Source organism: Empidonax traillii, unplaced genomic scaffold (genome assembly GCF_003031625.1).
Source record: "Empidonax traillii isolate 1590-97213 ecotype Southwest subspecies unplaced genomic scaffold, ASM303162v1 scaffold138:size3245559, whole genome shotgun sequence".
NCBI lineage: Eukaryota > Metazoa > Chordata > Aves > Passeriformes > Tyrannidae > Empidonax > Empidonax traillii.
In genome coordinates this window covers 1,650,891-1,662,820 of record NW_020955331.1, presented here as the reverse complement: position 1 = coordinate 1,662,820, position 11,930 = coordinate 1,650,891, and positions in this window count along the sequence as shown.

Genomic DNA, 11,930 nt, shown 5'->3' with positions numbered 1-11,930 from the left:
ACCAGAAAGCCAAGCATTTCACATTCATCTCCAATTCTTTCTGACCAAGTAGAAATAACTCCAGGAACCAGAGGGAACTCAGTCCACAGCACTCCTTGCTCAGAATGCATTTGACTTGAAAAAAGTATTTGGCTCAGCAGTGACAAATCAGGACATAAGGTGGCATTATTGCCCTTCCTTAACTGTCTGCAAGGCCCGAGTCCAGATCTGCATGTGAACAGCGCTACAATCAAGCTGTTTGGTATTCCACAAACAAAACAAAACAATAAAAAGAGACCCAATGAGAAAATCAAGTCTGCACCAAGATGCATTCAGAATTCTACACAGAGCCAAATCCTGACTGCTCCCTGGCTGGAAATTTTCCCCAAATACTGTGTGCATACAGTGGTCTGATTGAAAAAAAAAATCACTACTAGGCTTATAGTGCATTAACTGTACAGGACTTCTAAAACAACATTTTGAAAATCTATACTTCATTTGTATCTTTGGCTCTATTTTCAGCTGTGATTGCCCACAGCAGGAACTCCCATCAGATTTATACAGATGCTTGAAACAACAAATGAGAAAGCAGTTGCAAAGGACAGAGAAATTTGGTTTGCATATTCATCTATTTTCAGTTCACAGAAAGGATTTTAAGCTTTTTTTTTCTTTTTTTTTTTTTTTTAAGAGAGCTTATAGCTGTACATATCAGGTACAGCATTGAAACTGCAAAACAGGAAACCAACTTTTCCTTTGTCTTGTTCAAACTTGTGGTGTATTTGGATTGAGAACCATCTTTTTTGTCTAATATCACACCAGTAGTAAGATTTGACTTAGTTCTAACCTAGAAACTAGAGTAATAGGCCTAGAAGAGTGACAAGAAGGCAAAAGGCAGTTCAGGTGATGATTGCTGGGTTTGCAGAGAGTGCACCATCCCAAGATCTGGCAATACACACTTTCTTGAGAATATCCTAGCATCCTGCAAAGCTCAGTATTGCTCCTATATTTTTCAACATTTTATTAGTAACCTGGCAATAAACACAAAGCTCTGATAATAAAACAAATGTATCTCTGAGCAATAAATATTAGAAAGTGGTCAAAAACCCTCTGGAGCTGGACCATTCAAACAATTCATTTTACTACCTGCATATGTAAAATTGAGGGAGAGTACAATATTTTGAAGGGCACTGGTGCTTAGAAGGAATTGGAGAACACAGCAGGCAAGAAACTCGACATAAATTTCTCCTATATTGTTAGGATAAAAGGGAAAAAAAATGTTAAAGATGTGTGAAGAGAAGGGTCTTGTGGTTCAGGAAGACACTAGGGAGAGATGAGGGTTAAGTATAAAAATAATACCAACCGGTTAAAGACACGGAACTGCAACCTGGCAGAGGCAAAGAGAGATCAGTCTGGTCATTCTACCAAAAGAGAAGACTAGAATGAGATCAGTAGCCACATGTCATCATGTTTCCAGTGCCAGGTACATGCAGGAACCTTCATTCAACTGTAGCTGGAAGCTACTGCTCACAATGAGAAGAAGGTGAAGACATCAATTAATACCACCGATTAAACACTGGAACTGTCTCTCACACAGTGATACCCCCCCTTTAGTAATCCAAAATCAGAGCAGGTGCCTTTTGGGAGAGGATGTTTTAATCACATACAAAACCTCAGCATTGAGAGAACTAAAAAAACTGACTGAGATATTTGGTATCAGAAGCAAAGTGGTCCCTTTCAGGTTTAAAGCTCTGTAAACATGTGGTTCTACAAAACACAAAATTCACTGTAATATTCCCAGTTATCCAGATTCATCCATTCATTTCTCCTAATAAAATAGGTTCATGTCTAATTTTTTATTATGCATCTAGCATGAAACTCACAAACATAAGGTCCATGGCTGTATGAACACAAGTTTAAAGAGGAAAAGTTTTGCACGTGTAACACAGACTATCAGTGTTCTCATCTGCAAATCTTGTGCCTTTTGAACATTGAGATATGGGAGCCAAAAATAAGGAAAAGTGGGAAGCACCTAGTGAAAAACCATCAGAAATCCAAGACAGCTCTGAAAAGTGTTTGTTTGTGCTTGGTTACCGTGGTGGTGGCAGTTGGGGTAAACTCCAATTGCATCTGACCCATTGTACCACCTCACCGAATACAGGCTCATTACAGTCCAAGAGATGCCAAGCACAAAGGCAAATTTAAATAAGCACTTATCTCTGGTTCCAGTAATCATGACCTCCTGACAACATTTGGATTCCACTCTCTTCACCTTCTTGTGGCAACTCTGAGGATCCTCCTTCTATCAGGTCCATTCAGCCAGGACCACCATCTTCATGAAAGCACCCTGTGTGGCACTGACTCACTGTCAGACATGGCTCCATTTCATTTCATTCCATCACCAAGAGTCCCTTGACATAGTTATTAATCAAGGCCTCACTGACAGGGCACTGAACTGTCTGGAGATGAAACTTCACATTCCTGTCCAGGGCTCCCCAGGTAGGACATGGAATTTGTTTCATCTTTGTGTAATCAAGAAATGGAGCACATTAGGGGAGTGAATTAACCCCAACTTCAGGTTCATAAAGGTGTCCCTGCTCTGTTTAATTAAATCTGTCTTAAAACCTCCTAATCCCAAACTAAAGACTTAATAATGTTCAGGAACCTCTTTTTCCTTACAATACATTGGTATAATCTGCTGACGGCTTAATATTGAAATAAACATATTGCTCCTCTACCTGACCTGGCCAGTACAAAGACCAAAAACCACATGACTAAGATCAGCTTCTCCCCAAATGGCAAGCAGACAGTGCATCATGGATGTCATGTATGTCGTTAGTCTAAAAACCTTTCAGTTTAATGCTTTAAAGTGTAAAAGTCTATCCAAAACATAAAAAAAACCAAAAACAAAAACAATATAAAACGGAAATAAGGAATGGAAACAAAAACAGGGTGTGAAGATCTGACTGTTTCCCTGAACATGCAGAGACCTGTCCTTTTAGATTGGAGATGGCAAACCCTCACCCATGGATTTTGGGTATTACACATTCCTCAGAGAGAGTCTTGAGGCACCAAATATCACTTCAGTTCTGTTTCATAATGGTCAGAGAGAAGCTCTGCTCAGGCTCTTCAAATCTGGGGGAAAAAATGATTTTGTAGTTAATTCTCCCAAAAAAAAAAATAGAGAAGATTTGTTTCAGATTATGATTAGCAAAATTCAGACCCAGATCAGAGCTTCCTTCCCTCCATTAAAACACAAATAGTTGGATTTGGGATTTTGGTACCAGAACTGAAGTATTCTGGAATACTGATCTTGGCATCTGTTTAGTCCCAAGGGGTACAAAACCATCATCAGAATTTTAGAAGGCAGCTTGTAGACAGCAGAGTCCACATGAGATCTTTGAAAAGGCAACCATATCAAGAGAAAAGCAGCGAGATCCAGTTTTGGAGAGGAAAGACATGAAGAATAAAGCACAGATGAATAAAGGCAGTAAGGCAGGCTGTAAGGACTGCCAGCCCACACTCAAATTGATGCACAGGGGGCAGACCCACTCCTATTTCTCTGCATCCCAAATCCGTAGTTACATCCAGGTCCAAATGAGGGAGGGTACAACTCTTAGTGTTTCTCCCTTCCCGAGATGTCCTGCCATGGCTCAGAGACAGAAAACAGAGAGAAATATAGAAGACTTGGACACAGCAAACACCACATCCAAATAGAACATGGATCAGATAGAAACGGTTTCTGTTCTTTCTTTCTCTAAGAGGATTATGTCAGCAGGGCCTGGCTGGCGTCTGCACCAGAGCTAAGCACCAGTGACCACGGCAGCCAGCCTTACCCTCCTGTCAAAGGGTTTCATTAAGACTTTGGTTCCCCGTTGCTCACATGGCGGCCTGCACGTGCTCCCTAAATATCCTGCATCCACTTCCAAGGTATTTGCTGATAAAGAAATCTCTTCCACCCCTGTTGCCCCTCCTCCCAAGGACCTGGGGCCACAGCAAGTCACCATCCTGCTGAGAAATTTTCATTACACCAGGATGGGACAGAGGACTCAAGATGAATGTGTATTATCAGAGAGGCAAAGACCTTACAATTGTACGCTGTGTGTGCTCCTCTGACCATGCCATCAGTCAGCTAAGGGTTCACATAAGCCATGCAGAGCACAGCAAACAGCAACAAGCCCCTTCTCCTCATGCACTGCTCATGAGTTGCTGCTCTTGGCCAGCCCTGGGTGCTCTGTACTGGCTGCAGAGCAACATCATGAGTTGGTACCTTGGGGCCACTGTCTGGGTTTCCCTCCTTGCTGAAGGGGTATTTCAAACCTTAGAATTAAACAAAAATTTCCACATCCCAAAGATTAAGGATAGACACTTGTATCTTGTTCTTTTCAGCCTGTCTTGCCTCAGGCCTGCCTCTGCCCTGTGTTCTCAGACAGCTGCAACAGTTGTGCAGATTCAAGGGCACGAGGTCAATTTGGCTCAAAACAGGCAAGTCAAAGGACATTCCCACCCATTTCAGATAATACCACAAATATTTAATCTAGTTTTGAGATGAAAGTGAGGGATTTTCATCATTAAGCTCAGAGAAAGAAAAGCCAGGAACCTTCTCATCAGTTATACAGTTAAAACCATCCAGCTGCAAAGAATGACACATTGTGGTCACCAAGCATGCAAGTGAGGATGGATGTCCCCAGATATTTAGCTCCCCAGCAATGCAGGAGCAAGAGAGAGAGCTCTAGCCATCCCTATTCAGGTAAGACTAAGTATTAATACTTCCAGCAGAATCATTTAATGAATCTACAGGGATACCAGATCAGCCCTTTGATCTGATTTTTTCTGTTACCAACTTGAAGAAAACCAGGAGAGAAAGACTTGCCTCTGCCTAATGACTTAAAAGCACTTACATTTACAAAATGCATCATATCAAGTAGCATATACTCTTCCAGAATAATCATCACTTGTCAAAAATCACTTACAAATCCCCTTCATTTGAAAGCACAGATTCTGGTTCAATTTTATGTTGCAGTTTCTGTAGTAGAAACTACAGTTCAAAGCAGGGACCAAAGCATTAGATGAGTTGAATACACTGTCTGATGTGGGACTCCCAATATTTTTTCAATACTTCTCACACATGATGTCTGCCTTTCTACAGATGTTCAGTATGAGAGCAAAAAAGGTAATCATAAGTTGGGATATTTGGAAAGAATCTGTTTCTTTTCTAAAAAAAAAGTACTAGAAATCTTTTTACGAAATTCCCTCAATTAGTGGGCACTTTTCTTTCATTCTATTCCAATTTTCATTCTGTCACTGGAGAAGCCATGCTTCGTTCCTTTTAATTTGAGGGCTTTTTTTTTTCCTCTTTCCAAGGACTGAAAAATTGGAAGAATCCAAAAAACATTAGCAAGCCTATTAATTTTGGGGAGGGATGAGGAAAAGCAGTAGTCTGTAAAGAGATGGATTAGGTCCAATAAGATATCCTTGAATTTCTATGGTGCAATACATGTGGAAAAGTCAAATAAACTGTAAAAATATTAATATTTCCTATTTAAAAGTCAGAGAATATTTTTTTAAATCTATTTCCTTTTTTAACAGTTTATATTAAAGTGTATTTTTCATTTTATTCTCCTTAAAGCTTTACATTTCTTTTTGTCCAAATATTCAAGAATGAACGCTTTCAGAAGCACTTAGGAAACTACATATTCATAAACCCAGCACTGCTGGAACTATCACAGCAGTTTCACCAATTATATTCTTGCCTGTCAGTGAGATAACTTAAGTCGTCTTCTCTCCATAACTATTTAGTCCTTTACCAAAGCAATATAAAGCTAATGTTTACAATCTAAGATGCAAAGTAAGTCTTAACTCCAGGGTTAAATTAAGGATCCAAACAATAGTAATAAAGATGATAATCTGTCACATTTATAGGTATCAGGTTACCTGTATGTGAACACACACACTGCAGATAAACATATGCTACAAACTACCAATTCACAAGTGACTGGATGCAGCGTGCCTGTAACCCAAGTCATAAATACAAGAGTGTCCCAGTGACAGAAGGGTATTTCATGACTGGTGATGGCCTGAGGTGGCTTGAGGCAGTTTCACTTGCACCTCAGACAGCACAGCATGTTTTTGAGAGCATCAGCTAATGCTGCCATCTCTTTTGGATGTCCTTGTCTGCCCCAGGCGGCAAGAAGCCCAAGCAGAGTCAGTCAGGACTCAGCCTGGAGAAGATCCATAGGCACAACAGGTCCAGGCACAGGGTTGGGGCAGAGCACACCACTAATGATAGCTTATGCTGGCCTTGAGCACTTCCAAGACTCAGCCCAGTAGTTCCTGAGCATCTTGGCACCCTACCTCTAAGACACTGACAGGAAATAATATTTAGAAAGGGCACCCTGAAGTCGGCACTTGGTCAGCACTGAACAAAGGTTCAGTTTTCTGATAAAATCTTGAGATGGAACACTAGAAATGTAACACAGACCTTCTCCCAGCCCTCTTCTTATTTATGTCACAGCATCTTAACATTCTGAAAAATCTCTGGGCTTCTGGCCATTTGTGGTCTGCTCCCCAGATATGGATCTTGTAAAATCAGTGTGGAAATCGCACTGAAACATGGTCTGCCAATCTAATAACATTTAAGAAATGACCACAGGAGTCACTACTAGTTAAAGCACAACATTGGGGATCCTTTTGAGAATATACAGTTATATATGGTTATATGTGTGCAACATATGCATAATGCCTATGTCTAATTCCACTGTATTGTAAGCAAGTACTATGTCATAAGGGAAAGTCACCAGCATGAACCCACACTGCACTAAGCACCATATTCTGCTTTATATGCACAAATCCCAGTGTAAGGGCAGATGGAGGGGCCAGTTGTGTTAAACCCAGGTGATTATGTCACAGGTTTGGGGTTTTGTTTTATGTTTTCTTTACCAGCAAATTGTCCATTAACTTTACTGAGAGCAGAAAGCAAAAGGAGAGGAATTTGTGAAGTTGGTAGTCCATATGGCTGGTAGTTAATCTGTGTCTAAGCAGCAGGTCGCATGAGCCAGGCTGTCTGTTGGGGTTGTTAGTAACCTAGGGGCAGATCATGGAGCAGCAGGGAAGAGGATAAACTCAGCCTACAAATACAGTCAGGAATGTGACAGGAAATTATTTTTGAAAACATAATCTGAAGCGTAATAGCAACAATCAGACAGTCAGACCATGTGTATGAAATCTATCTGGACTCAGGGCACACAACAGGAGTGCTCACAAGGGTGTGATAAAACAGATTGGGCATATATGCCTGTGTCCATACATACATACTAAAAACATACATTGTTCAAATAAAAAGTGCAGGCACATTTGAGTATACCTAGACAAGCACTGCCTTCCCTACAATTCTAAGCAAAACAAGAAAAAGTTATTTGCTTATACCTTCATGCAAGCCATCTGCCACATTGCTTTATAAAATTATTAGTTATGTCAACACCAAAGAACAAAAGGCAGAATTTGCAGAAACTAAGAGGTTCAGGCAACGAAAGACAATTTTTTAAAAGGGAAAAAAAATCATGAAGCAAGCCCCTGGTCATAGGAACAGCACAGGAGAAAACCTTTGCACCCCCAGTACAGACTGTGACAATGGGCAGGGAGCAACATAACAGATAGTCAAGAACCAGTTGGCACAGGTAACCTGCCTAGGACAACCTGGAGCAGGTCTGTAGGGTAGACCAAAAGAAGAAGCAAATCTAATTAAGTTTTCTAATTTAATTTTCAAAATGTCACTCAATAACAATTTTGATACTTTAAATTTTTTCACTATTCAAGATGACAATAAGACAGCAAAAAATTGTCTAGGCAGGAACATTTTATTTTTAGTCGTGTTTTTTAACTCATCACTGGCACAACCCCATTAACCCTCCCTATCACCACCTTTAGGATGAGAAGGGGTAAACATTGGACAAATTAAGCAACATGACAGAACACAGCTGGATAATCTGCCCTCGTTTTGAGGAGAAGGAGTGAAAGTTAATCAATTAATCTTTATGAATAAGTAGATACAACAGCATTTAGCTCTACAACCTGTCTTCTTCTCCAGCCAGTAGAGGATGTTCAGGAAAGAATGCAAGAGCAGGGCAATGCTTCAGCCATGTACCTTTCTAGTTGTGAGGAATTTCAAGCTCAGGAACTTCTAGAAGCATTGCCTTTGTATTTACTACAAGATTAGTGCACTAGTAGGATTTCTATTTTAGCCTCAGCAAACAGAAGCCCTCTTTACTGACCGTAACAAATTGCAAGGCAGTTCAACACAGAGGGAGAGACTCAAGACTTCCCATCACAAGTGAGAGCTATTCTTCCCCAAACTTAAGCACCAGAACAAATCAAACGTGACAGATGTCATTTGTATTACATATTAGCGCTCTACAGGAAAGCCAGAGCCACCAGTAAAGTGTGCTTTATAAGAAGCTCCAGCACAGACTGCATAGTTAATAGAAAAGAAAGGAAGCAATATGGAATTATTTTTATACAACGATTCTGATTATTTTTGCAGCACTTGAAAACACACTATTCTTCTGAAAGTGGCAACATGTTGAAAAGTGAGTGCAAAAGAAGGTTGCTTTTTTAAACAGGAAAGACTGCACCTTTTCTCAGGTGAGAAGTAGAATGGTGTTCAGGTCCACACACAAAGTCAGGCAGTAGCAAAACTTTGACAGAAATAAGATTCCTCTAGATTAGTGCCCATCCCCAAAATTGTAGGATGACAGCAAAAAAGACAGACAAGAGCTTCTCTTGAGAATAAAGATGGGCTTTGGAGGGGCAATAGGCACAATCCAAATCCTAAGGGAAAGAATAGGTCAATTTAAATGTGAAATAATCTCAAAAAGGGTTCTCCCATGAGAGACCTTTCTTTAGAAATTGACTGTATTTTATATTCAGCAAATAGGAATGAAGAGTCATAGTTGGGTAGAAGCCCTGGTGCTACTATCTGGATCCTCTCTGTGTCTGGCTACCAGGTTCCAGAGGTGCTTGTCCCAGCACAGAAAGCCCCTATCACACATACATCTCAGCCATCTATCCTCTCTTAAGAAGGGAAGTCCTGCTCAGTGGGAAAGAATCTTTTCACGGTATCCTAGTGAAATGTAAGAGAAGAAATTAGTCTTTAGGGCATGAATGGAGTAGATCTGAGGTCTGTATACCTTAAACCCTAGCAACTACAGGGCATTGCCATGTCCTTCACTGCCACAGGTCTGCACACACTGCCAGTCCTGTCCCAAAGGTCAGCAGCACTAGTGATGCAAGTCTTATGAGTGGAGTACCTCATGAGCTAATTAGCACAGCTATGCTGTCTGATCTGAAGGTGAACACTAATCTTTTTCCTCATCCTTAAACATCAGACTCCACCTTAGTTAAATAAATAATGTGCCCCCAAAAGATTATGTGTGAAGTGTCATCTGAATTTTAAGCTGCATGTGGGACTCAAAGCAAATAAGCTGCTGCTGAACACTCTTTGCCTCAAAAGTCCTAGTCCTCAAGCTCTGCTTTTCTCCCCTTTTTCAGGTTCAGATATTCTATATCAATCTTTTCCTACACACACCTCTGTAGCTTTACTTCACACAGTCTTTCTTCAGCAGTATCTTGGACCTGCAGAGTGACCTCAAAGATCCCAGCTGTCACTGTTCACAAATACTGCCATGTTGGTCTGGAATTCAGTGTGAGGTTTCTTCTAATATTTTGGTTCATATAAGAGAAAATTTTTTCCCTCCTGCATTTGCTCCTCTCCCTTAATTATTAGGTCTTGCAACAGGTCAAAATACTTCTCTGCACTGATAATCACTTGTTTCAGGTGAGCAAGGAAGAGAAAAAGGAAATGCAGCTCTTCAGAGGGCCAGTAGCAGCTGCATGCTGGTCCTGGCACTCAGGCATGCACAGGCAGTGTGGGGGCAGAGTCTGACCTTGTAAATAAGTTATTTCATCAGGTGTCTCAGCCAACCAGCTCGTACTTCCCAAGGGGAGACAGCACTGAGATCCCCAGCACTTCTATACTGACTGCACAGCTCCCATCTCTGATGGGCCGAGTGTGCTTTGCACTGCTCAGTTCTTTAAAAGGCAAATGGAAAATGGTCAAGTTAATGGGGAGGTTTTGTGTGTGCTAATTATAGCACACAAAACCCCATTGTCCTTGTCCAAGGCTGGGTCACACTCTGTTGTTACAAAGCTTTTGTAACTCTATTAATGCCTTTAATATAAGCTCCTATTAATTGTATATTCAACTTAACTCCTAAGCCAGTGCTACTAGATTGTACTAGCCAGGCAGCTGACTATAATTACAGTGTGCTTATAGTGTGCTTAACCTGCATTTATAAAGCATATTAATTCTCCTGATTCTGTTTTAATTTGGTGCAGGATAGACAGCTTTTTGATTTTACTCCACTGATCTGATCTAGCGTAAGCAGCAGCCAGGTAAATACACCATGCTATCCAGCTAACTCTCTTGCTCTGGAAGGAGGTGACATGGTGCTTCAACCTTCCTTGGGTAACTGGAACCACACTGTCCCCTCCAGCTCTCTGCAAGATGTCTTCTTTCTTGCACATACTGTCTCATTAGAAACTTTTACCTCCACAACAGCCTGTTAGAAGGCACAAACAGGAGTTGCTATAAATGTCACAGCTACTGAGGGATCCACAGCCTTCAAAAAAAGTTTCCCTATCCATGAAGTCTCATAGTTTCAGGCCACTGTGTAATATTTAAGCAATTCTAGAATCTAAATGAAGTATTTCCTCCCCAGTTTCAGACCAGGTTTGGACTCCACAGATGAATGCAGATCAAGAGAAACACCACTTTGTCCATTTGCTTTTCTGACTATACTGAAAACATCAGAGAAGTACTGATAAAATACAGCACGTTGCATAAACTGGGAGAGAAGCCAATACTTCATTTACTCCTTTGGCTGTCAGCCGTATGAATTGCCATTTTGGAGTGACTTAAGAGCACTGAGGCATAAGGTCTTCCTGGTGCTACTGGCATGAGCTATAATAGGATCAGGGTGCACACTACTTATGTGCTATAGAGGACAAGATGAGGGTGAGCCACACACAACTGAGATGTGTTCAAACTTCAGGATGACAATTGTGGCTTGGCTATGTCTAGCACTGTCTCCACTTCCCTGACACTCCAATTAGCAGGTAGCTCCTACGTACAAAAGTTCTCCTGGCTAATAAACTGTGCCCACAGCAGGTCCTGTTTTACCTTCCCTCCTCCTCCACCCTTCTCTTGGTTGTTAAGGAAATAATAAATAACAAGTCAAGAAAGACTTGTGGGAAGATAGACTTGGAACAATTAATAATCTGGATACCATGAAAGAAAAAGAAAATGTGATGATTCCTCCGAAGAAAATTTAAGGAAGATATTGAATATGGAAAATGCTGCTGAGAGAGGGAAATGAACTAATTTTGTTTTCAAGGAGTGCAGGGCATGAAGCAATGAACTTAAATTACAACAAGGATGGTTTAAGTTAGATAACAAGAAAAACCTCTTCAGTAAGAACAGTGGCATGCAAGAGTTGGTTGGCAATGGATCTTCCATTCTTCTCTTTTTTTAAGAGCTGGTTAAATAAACACACATCAGGCATAGCTTAGGTAAAGAGCAGCTCATTTTAGGGCATACAGACAGGCCTAATGACTTCCCAGGATTTATTACAGACATTTTTCAAGATTCTTTTAATCTTTATATTACCTTTCTTTGTCTATTTCTCTCTTATTAGCTTTTCCTTTGGCAAAAATAGTTTTAAATGGGAACATATGCTTTTATTATAGAACTTAATACCAATATCCAATCTTTCATTCATGTTTCCCTCTTAAAAAAGACATAAATAAAATCCCTCTGTTTATTCATATCTGATAAATATTTTCAAATCGAAATATTCTTTGAAATAAAGTGATCTTGCATACAAAATGTTAACTTCAAA